This window comes from Dermacentor silvarum, chromosome 3, assembly GCF_013339745.2.
Source record: "Dermacentor silvarum isolate Dsil-2018 chromosome 3, BIME_Dsil_1.4, whole genome shotgun sequence".
NCBI lineage: Eukaryota > Metazoa > Arthropoda > Arachnida > Ixodida > Ixodidae > Dermacentor > Dermacentor silvarum.
Window position 1 is genome coordinate 170759592 of NC_051156.1, and position 10089 is coordinate 170769680.

Sequence of the window (10089 nt, forward strand, 5' to 3'; positions counted from 1 at the left end):
GTTCTCCCGCAAGCTCCCAGCACAATTCCAACACGTTGACGACGAAACTGGCCATGAAGGCCAGTTCGCCAGCTCGCCTACATGAGCAGATCGTGCATGGTTTGCAACTCATCCTCGGCTACGCCAGTATTACCCGCGTAAGGGGTAATCGAGAAGATAACTCTCCTACATCTTTGTATTTAGGGCAGTTACAAAGATCCACTAGTCGTCGTCATCGTTGTAATTCAGTGCTTAACCACACCGTTTCTAAATGCAGGGAAGGTTTCACGTTGAAGCTACGCTACCGCTCAGACATCGAGGAGTTGGTGCTGTATCAGCCGACGCTGACAGTTGAGTAATCAGTATTTTTCTTCTTACAGAGACAACGAACGCTGCTGATAGAGGGCGCGACAAATGGTGCGAGCATTCTACGAAAGGCATAGCTTTTGCTCAATCTCTGTCACTCACTACGTGAGTGGCTTCGTTAGAACGCCAATTCTGTTCAGAGAACACATGATTCAGCATTATATGATGTCATAAAGCTCATTCTCAAATAAAAAAAGGAAAAAGAAAGAAAATGAAACGAATACCAACTAGTGTGGTTTTACTGCTGCATATGTCTGCGATTTATAGGTTGTTTTTTGCTGCTCCGAACTTTGCAGAGGATCGAGTTTATAGCTTACGCCGCTGGCTACCTGGGCATATGGCTGGGCTTGTCGGTGATGACATTCCTCTTGGACATGCAGGGCAAGATCAAAACACACAAGTGCGTACGCTTAACGCTGTCTCCCTGATTGACTTACGGGTGTTCTCGATAGCAGCGGTAATCAGCCGGTCTTTTAATGTGATCGCCAGATAGAGAGTTTTAACAGTGTCGAGTTTTTGTGCCAGCCATAGCATAATGCAGTAAACATCTGCCATTTACTATCAGCAATAATTGAAACGCGAACAATTCCGAAACTATCTTCCAACGCGTTGCATCTGCCATTTACTATCAGCATTAATTGAAACGCGAAAAATTCCGAAACTATCCTCCAACGCGTTGTTACGTTTGCACGTTCACCTGCATTGCAACAGTGGCTTAACTAAATAAGCACACTTGAAACTATTCCATGCTTAGAAACCGGTTACAAGGCGATTACACGTGACATTATGATGTAATTAAGCATAACCGGCGTTCTGATTAGTTATTTCGTGTTCGCGTTTCAAATAATATGTTAATTTATGCAATTTATGCTAAATGTAGTTCCTTCATTTTGCTCAATAAAAATGTATTGTACCGTCTAGGGCTTTCCCGCACAGTAATACAGCCATGGCTGAAACTATACGTATATGAAATGACACTTATGACACCATTTTAGTTACCACCCAAGCGCCATTTTTAGTACGTAAGTACGCGCGAAACAACGAAATACTGTCATTTTGACTGAAATCATCAGTGTTAGAAATCTAATTCTTGGGACTGATGGAAGAAAATTGTACAAATTTGCGCGTAATTTTAGATATCTTGAGACTGCGCTTTCGCAATTCTTGAACTCTGTGGCACATGTACATTCGAGAATTCTATGAACTGCGCGTTCGGATTTCTGAAGCGAACTAAATGAGGAGCTGAAGTTACAATTCACACCAAGTTCTCACCATGGTCAGAAAGAGAAGGGAATTATACCAAGAGATGGCAAGCGCAGTCGAGAAAAGCAGAAAACTAGGTGGGGTGATGAAGTTAGGAAATTTGCAGGCGCAAGTTGGAATCAGCTAGCGGAAGACAGGGGTAATTGGAGATCGCAGGGAGAGGCCTTCGTCCTGCAGTGGACATGAATATAGGCTGATGATGATGATGGTCAGAAAAGTTTTGTAAGAGTCATGTCTGTAAAACGCCATTACTGTCTTGCGCTTTCCGTGATTCACACGCTTCATTGCCTGTGGTGCATAATAAAAAAATCAAAATAAACGCTTACCTCGTGCTTACAAAAAAAAAAGAACTGTTAGAAAGTTTCCCAGAAATAGTGCACATATTGCCACGCGTGTTTTACATGTTCATTCCCATAATAATCATCATGAGATCGGGTGCCCAATGCCGCGCGTGTTTTACATGTTAATTCTATAATTATCATCATGAGATCGGGCGCCCATTTTTGAACTGGTGGGATGTAGAAGACAACGTGAACGACGTTGGTTGTTGTGGCCGCTTCAGTAAAAATGCCGTTCACTGCCAGTGGACTTCTATCGCCTTTCCTCTCGCGACAATATACATAAATTGAGCCTAAAGATTCTCGTCATAATCTTCTACATATAATAACAAAAGAATGAGATATATGCCCCACAACGTCCACATCTAAATAATCCCTTATGAACTTATGTGATCCCTTATTCAGCGGTGTTTCAGAGAACACTTTCAAAAAATTATTAAAGGTTGCCCGAGGCAGATAGCACAATTCTAGTTCATGAGCTGGTCTACTCGAAGAGGCGGACATTATTTGCACAAAGAATTGAAATGCATAATCGACTAATTAAAAATATTCACTAATTAAGTTTTTATCTTATGGCCCATATAGCAATTTACAATTTCTAGCCGTGGAGTTCGGAAGGCGGATCCGCTTGGAACGAATTCTCAGAATGACTGCAGTTTCGAGATAATAATTCCCGAACTTTGAGGAGAAATGCATTGGCGTTCCAGTTTAATAAAACGTCGTTGTATGCATTGAAGCACAAAATCATTTCTTTATTATGCGATTATGCATTTCAATTTTTCCGCAGTTAATGTCCGCCTCTTCAAGTAGACCGGATGATGAACCAGAATTGTAGCATCTGCCACAGGCAACATTAAAAATTTTTTGAAAATTATCGCTGTAACACCCTCTGTATAGAGCCTTATGTCTCCATAAATCATACGAATTTATTAATATGGGAGCTATAGGGAATTTGTCTATACATGCTTCTTAATAGCGAATTCTTAGGCAAAAATTGTTTGCCAATCTTACAGGAGAGCAATCGAAGAAGCGTTCAGCGATGTCTGGACGAAGAAGGCCGGGCGCTTCCGGTGAGTGTGTGTGAACTTGCACAGGATTCAATGAAACCGATAAATAATTTCCAAACGCAGATTGTATCCAAACATAAATAGCAAATTATTGCAATAATTGCACTTACCCACGTCACAGACACCTAAACACGCGAACGACGTTTTTACACGCCCAAGCTGGAACTATCTGGGAACATAGTTACGTTTGCACACAAAATATATGGAAGGAATTTTCGGGCAGTTTTTGCATGTTTCAAATAATAACTAGTAGAAGAAAAGAATGAATATCAAAATTCAACTACACAGACAGTTTCAAACATACAGCTACCGTACTTACAGAAATACATACCGCTTTCACTACCTGCCAGCCTCATACACGTGCTCGATAAGCCAAGCTACGCATGCGGCCTGCGTTGCTTAGCTAGCACGGGCAAAGCAGGCGGCGGATACAGTGGGGGTATCTGTATAGAGTGATGTGCTGAAACACTATGCACTAATATGACGGATTTGACGCTTATGCGGTGATCGGTGACATGTGAATCTTTCTTTGATGTTTGGGCAGACGCTAAGTGGAAAAGTTATGCAAAATGAAACTCTAATGAGAGAAATGTTGGTACAAAATGACGCAAACGAAATGTATTCTTACGGATTCTTACGGATTTCTCTGTAGCCGAACCATCCAATTTTCTGTTGCCGACTTCTTCACTTCTCTGTAGCTGAACGCCCCTCGCTAAATGCACGCTCAGGTCGCAGTTTGTTAACTTGAGTTTTTTTTTTTTCGGCAGTTGGCTGCTCTTGATGCCGTCTTATTTATTTTTAATGCGTTAGTATATTCTTAAGGTACGTCATGTACTTTCCGGGGGCTATGTATCTATGTTTGCATGTTCGTCTCTAACCGTCTTCCAGCTTACCTGGGTCACTGGGTAGTCCGTAGTCGAATGGGTAGCATCGGCCTCGTTTTGCAGGGCCACATGGCAGCTTTTCATGTAATTTTTGTCTTTTCTGATTGCAGGCTCAAGAACAAAGAGAGGTGGTCTGATCCCGTGATCGCCATCGGCTAAGCACGGCAGTTTTCACATTTGCAATATGTCAAAGCAGAGCTGAAACCCCACGAGAACACAAATACATTGACCGGAAAGTTTGAACTGGGCAAGTGTTGGTATCGCGCACTACGGTGACATTGTGTCCGTTTGTAGGCGAATAAACTCAGCGTTTATTATGCATGACCATGACATATAGTTAATCCACTGTAGAAATTAATTGCTGCGATAGGTTTTACGCCAGCATATTACAACACGATAAATTAAGAAATTAATTGCGCAGGCAGCGGGGTGTGTGATGAAGCATACCACGCAATGAAGCACGCTTTTTAATTCATTCCGTCGTAGTAGCACAAATGCTGCATCCGCAACTGCAAGTCTGTGTTGTTATAATGCGAAGGTTGTTCACAGTCCTCATCAAGCGCAGTCAATAAGGAACAGCCACCGGGATGTCGAGGCATCCAAGGACTGGGGACCGAGAGCCTTCTAGTTTTCTTTTCTCTTATTCTAATATGAAGAAATAGTTCAGCGTCTTAGTGGCCCTGAGTGAACACAAAATGCGAATACGAGGTAGAATACGAAGTTCTGCCGTCGCATGGACGTAAGCTTGGATCGGTGCACTGCTGCAGATTTCACCCGTCGCCAGGCGCGCTCACACGAAACGATTATCGGTGTTTCCAAAATTGAACACTTCTTTTGAAGAACCGACCATTTGTCACATCGATTCAGACTCAGCTACTGCACATGTAGCAGTACCTGGCCTGGAACAATAACTAATCGCGCCCTGTCACATGTACAACTTGTGGAGAAAAATTGCAGTTGTCTCGACCGAGTCCGGCAGACAAAAGTGCTTTACCGCTGCGTTTCGGCCTTCAATGACATTGAACATCTTTGTCGAGCCCTAAATGATTCTTTTTGTACAGAGTGAAAACAACAACAAAATAAAGGGCGCAGCCTTGCTCTAGAAGAGTCTAAAAATATGTGATACCATCTCAGGTATTGCTGTGAGTTCACGGTTACATAGGCTCGTCTTTTAGATTAGTCCAATGTCTAAATATTCAACTGTTTGGTTGCTGATGAAATGATGAACACGTCATTTGCACTGCGAATGGCATGAGTGAAAAATAACATGAGAAGAACAAGAACTAGGTTAACGGGAATGGTCCACACCTTCTATCATAGTCCAACGTGCCTCATATGATGCTGGCCCGCAAGAAATGCATACACAATGTTTTATTCTTTTCGGAGAAACGTCATGCACTCTGTGATTCAGCTGAACTATTGCTTCAATCCATGTTGTGCTTCTTTTTTTTGCGTTTTTGTTGCGAGATATTACAGGCACTTTGATCTCGAAGCAGCTACTTGTGCCAAAAACTGTTTAGCGGATGCGAATCACCGGGTCAGTCCATCGTTGTTTCTTGTTCAGCCTGTAATAAAAAAACGGGATACAAGAACACGTTATACATTCCTCAATGCTCATAATTGTCAAAACAACAATAAGAAGGAAGCATACACTGTGAAAACCAGCCGTCGCTTTAACGGTCATGTTTTTTCTAATTTTTGAGAAGGCACCGGCGTCATTTCGACAAGACGTTTCAATCGCCGTAAAAGAAGAGGGAAGGAGAGATTCACGAATAACACATAAAAATAAATAAGAAATCGCTCGCGATAATAAATTGATTCGACTGGCTGCTGTGTTGTGGACATTGTGTTGTACGCTTTACAAAATGACGGCCTGTAGTCATTTTGATTGTAAAATGCTTGGAAATTGAAGTGCCAAGATATTTCTCGTCATTTACTGCAATACTTTTTACAGTGTCGGTCTACATTAAGCGGAATTGCCATATATAGGTCACTGGAGGGTATATGAAAATAGACATTTTGGTTTTCTGAAGATTTCCTGCATTTCTGGAGATTTCTGGAGATTCCGCAGATAGCATTGAATTTTTTACAGCAAATATTCTTAACACGAATTAGGCACTCACTTAAAACCTCTTGTTTTTTGCGATTTATAGTGCACTAAAGCCATTGAATCGAGCGAAAGGAATCGTTAAGCTCTACCGGCCACGGATTCTTGACAATGCTTCCTTTAATATTTAAATATCCCAAGTTCTTCACCAACCTTAAATTTCTCTCTGTACACGTCATCAATTACTGTTGTCAAATTATAAAGGATAGACGAGCATCTGAGTGCTGCCTTCTTTTCTGTGCTTTCGTTTTTGAGTCAGCTAAATCTAATGATGCCTTCGCGTGACTCTCTTGCTTTTTTTTTTTCGTCATTCGATGATCAGGACCGGCTGATCCGGCTCATAACGTAGGCGCTGGACCGACTACGAGCCGAAAAGAAAGAAAAAGTATTGGTATAGAATCGTTGAATTATCCCGGCCTTGCTTGATTCAGATACATAGAGCCAGACTGCTTTGACAATTGCGCGGCGCTATCCTAAGCGTAGGCAAGGAATTTATTCCTGAAAGGCAGGTAAATTTACGTGATTTTACTTCATCTTGGTTGAATTTAATATGGACTGGTCTTTAGTGCAGATGATTTTTCATACTGTCTATATTTAGCGTTCAGCAGGATAGACGAGCATGTTTAGTTATAGCCTACACAAGTATGCCAATTGAAGTGCTCACCACAAACTTTGGCCGCTCGGCGTCGGCAAAGTTGTGAAGATTTTCTTGATTTTTTTCCTGTAAAAAAAGAAGAAAAAAGAAAAAGGCAATGAATACATGCGACGCAAGTATATTTTTGTTTACCTCGAATTCATTGCAGAGCTGGTCGTCGTTAACTTTAAAAGAGGAAGCACGTAACTGACACACTAATACAACGCGCAAGACAAAGCACGTAACTGAATCGTCACCGAGTCAAATCAGCGCGTACAGCGCGTCGTAATTGCAGCCTCCGCGATCAACTTCAGAAACATTTTCAGAGCTAATTGCGGAGGCCACGCTCAGCTGTGCTGAGTACGGTGAACGCCACCTAGGTGGCGTTGGTAGTGCTTCTTGATGCCAGCGTCCCTTCGAATGCTGGCATCGAGGCGTCGTAGTGCTGAGACCACCGAAGCGTTCACTGTCGGTGCGCGTTAGTGTCATAATGCAGTACTTCTCTTTTCTGCTCGTAGGCGGCGGCACCGCCCCGAGCAAGAGCGCGGGTACACGGAGGAGTGTAAAGCCCCGACCACACGTACGCTTGCGGACGCTCGTAAGCTGGCGTCTACGCGCCTTGCGGTTGCCGCGCCTAGCGAGGAATGGCGGTTTGCATCCACAAATACGCGCGACAGCGCGCGCTCACTGGCCTCACTTGTTTACACCTTGGCAGACGCCACTTCGTATTTCATTGTTGGTAGTGCTTCAAAATGCTTCGATATCTATAAACGTAATTGTTATCTTTTTGGAGCTGTTAGATCAGCACAAAAAGTGAAGAAGAAGCACTTTCTTGGATGGTATAATTCTGCTTAACTGAGAGTTGAATGTACCGCGCCGTCGCTGCGTAGCCAGGCGCGCCTACGTGAGGCAGCCCAGGCGCGCGATAACTGAGAGGAGCTGATCACCGAGATCGCGCCGCGTTTCGACGCGTACGAGCCGTGCCGCACCGTCTGCGCATGCGTCGGCGCGCGGACGCGAGCTTGCGCGCGTTTGCAAGCGTACGTGTGGTCTGGGCTTTAGATATATAAGGCGCGTCTGTGTAGCTCTCTGCAAATGCGTTTGTGGCGCAATGGGTTAAACGCTCGGCGATCTATCGTCGCGGACCGAGAGGTCGTGGGTTCGATTTCCAAATTTTCCATGTTTGTGGAACTAAAATATGTATTAGGTAGATTTAGTAAAATCACGCCGACTTGGCGCTGTCGGTGCGATTCTCATCGGCACCTCACACGTTTCTCGTTTCGGGCCGATGAAATTTTACTGAAGGCTGTCCAGCCTGTATTAAGTCGCTCGCAGTTAAGTACTGGTAGTGACACGCACTCAGAAACTGCATACTTTAAGAGTGAGATAGCAGGAGATGGTTGGAACGTGCAAACATACTTGTGCGAATACGCTTTGCCATGAAGATCCAAGAGGAATGCGAGGGCCGACATTCCCAGCCATATGCCCAGGTACCCGCCGGCGTACGCAAACAGCTCGATCCGCTGTATGAGGCGGTCAGAGAAGAAATAAAAAAGAAGTGTCGTTGAGCCCACTGGTTATTTTATAGGATTTTATTTCTAGAGGAATGCTCGTTTGATTTCGGGGTTTCTATACGATACTCTCAGTATTGTAACTGCTTCCTTTTCATAGCGTCCATCCACGATCATTCGGACCATATGTTCTTCAGATATACTGCGACTCCGTGTGGGTGTGACTGATTTTCAACCATCGTCACAGGCAGACGAGAAGACGTATTAACATGAAACTTCAAAGAAGACGAGCAAAATTTGCACAGATAATGGTGGGAGCCATAAGACGTGCGGGGTAAAATGGAGAAGCGCTTAATGGATTACCAAGTTTGCAAATAATCTTTGTAAACCAATCGGGAGCCGTGGCAGCTGGCGGAAAACATTGTCAGTGTTTCTGTCTTTGTGTAAAGTTTTGCATACTTGAACGATCTTTGTGAAAGCTATCCAACATCATCTGAAAAAGAGGAGTAGAATGTTAGCTACAGGCGGATGCAGCCTTGCAAAGGAATGCCTGCGTATGTTTTGCCTGCAGCGTATCATAAACACGCTACTACATAATGCGTTTAGCAAGTAGTGCTAAAACTCACCGCGCGCTAAGTGTATCGGTATCTTTAAGAAGCATCGAAAGAAGGAGAAGCCCTTCTCTCAGGTAAATCCGAATGTCCTTGCGGGAAACAGCCCTGTATGGTCATGTGGGGAACCCTAGTGTCTCAATTCGCCATGAAGAGTCTCGAGTTCTTTCACAAATTCTGTGGACTCCAATAAGTGTTGTTTCAAATCACACATGAACGTGGCAGAGGAAGCACTTAGGTGACGTCGATCTCAGGTCGTCACACCAGCGTTCCTTCTGAACGCATGCAAATATAGAGTAATTAGGCGTCTTCCGGTCGGCTGAGTTCCTTTCGTCATGTAGGGTTACTGCATTGGAGTTAGCTGACGGGCAACTTCTAAGGGACATTGCTGCAGTTTCTGCACGATGCAGACTTACAAGCTTTTATTCGATTTTTTATCTCCCTATACCTCACAGCAAATCCTCTCGAAAAAAAAAGGGAAAGTTATTCACGATAGTTGCATTTCATAGTCACGGTGTGTTTTGACATACTGTCATCGTCGGCCTGCAGTGCTTGGCGCGTAAGAATGTCGCATCTTCACTTCCGGACGCACAGATGTGCGATGAAAGTCAATGAATGTCCATGCGAAATACTGCGTAGCCGCTTCAGGCCACGCAGTAGTCGCTGCAAACTTTATTTGAGAATGCTTGCGGGCCTTTGAGGGTTTGCTCTCAGCTGAAGCTGTTCTGTTCTTTATGTACGCCTAACAGGAGTTCTTATGGATCTGCAAACAATTCTTTCGACGTGCATTTCCTTACCACCCCCCACCCCTTGCTTCCTAAAGCCAGAAATCACTTTTTAAAGCGAAGATTTATACGTCTAAACAAAATTGTATATGGCTAGGCGAAATCGCCTGTGATCAGCATTGGCTCGAGCGTCGTCGTCTTCTTCCGCAGCTGGCTCTTTGGCTCGTGCCACTGCTTACGCGTTCGTCGTCGTCGTCTGCTTCCACAGCTGGCTGCGTTGCCGCTAATCATTCCAACGTAGAATTTCACTTCTCTTCTGTCGTCGTAATGGGGTGGCCGCGTTAACGGGGGTGTGAGTCATTGCTTAAAGAGGTATAAGCCATTCATTGTCTTACGTAATGAGCAGATTTAATTTTGAAGCAATTTAATTTCTAGGAATCGCAAGTGGTAATGGCGTGCGAATGCTGCTTAGCACGCCGCCGAGCAAACTCGAGACATCGAACGCAAGCGACAGCGGCGGACTGCGGGCATACCGTCAGTGACGTCGTTCTCTTCGTCGCAGCCGAACGTGTGTGTAACCTCATAATTGAGAAACACTTTACTG

At 44.1% G+C, this 10089-nt stretch overlaps 1 long non-coding RNA gene across 1 annotated transcript; it reads left to right on the forward strand.

Moving 5' to 3' along the window:
• Positions 1–271: 271 nt before the first annotated feature.
• Positions 272–4107, forward strand: LOC119445020 (uncharacterized). The gene is made up of 4 exons (XR_007466105.1): positions 272–329; positions 642–745; positions 2960–3016; positions 4008–4107. It is a non-coding gene; the product is annotated as an uncharacterized LOC119445020 (long non-coding RNA).
• The last annotated feature ends 5982 nt before the right edge of the window (positions 4108–10089 follow it).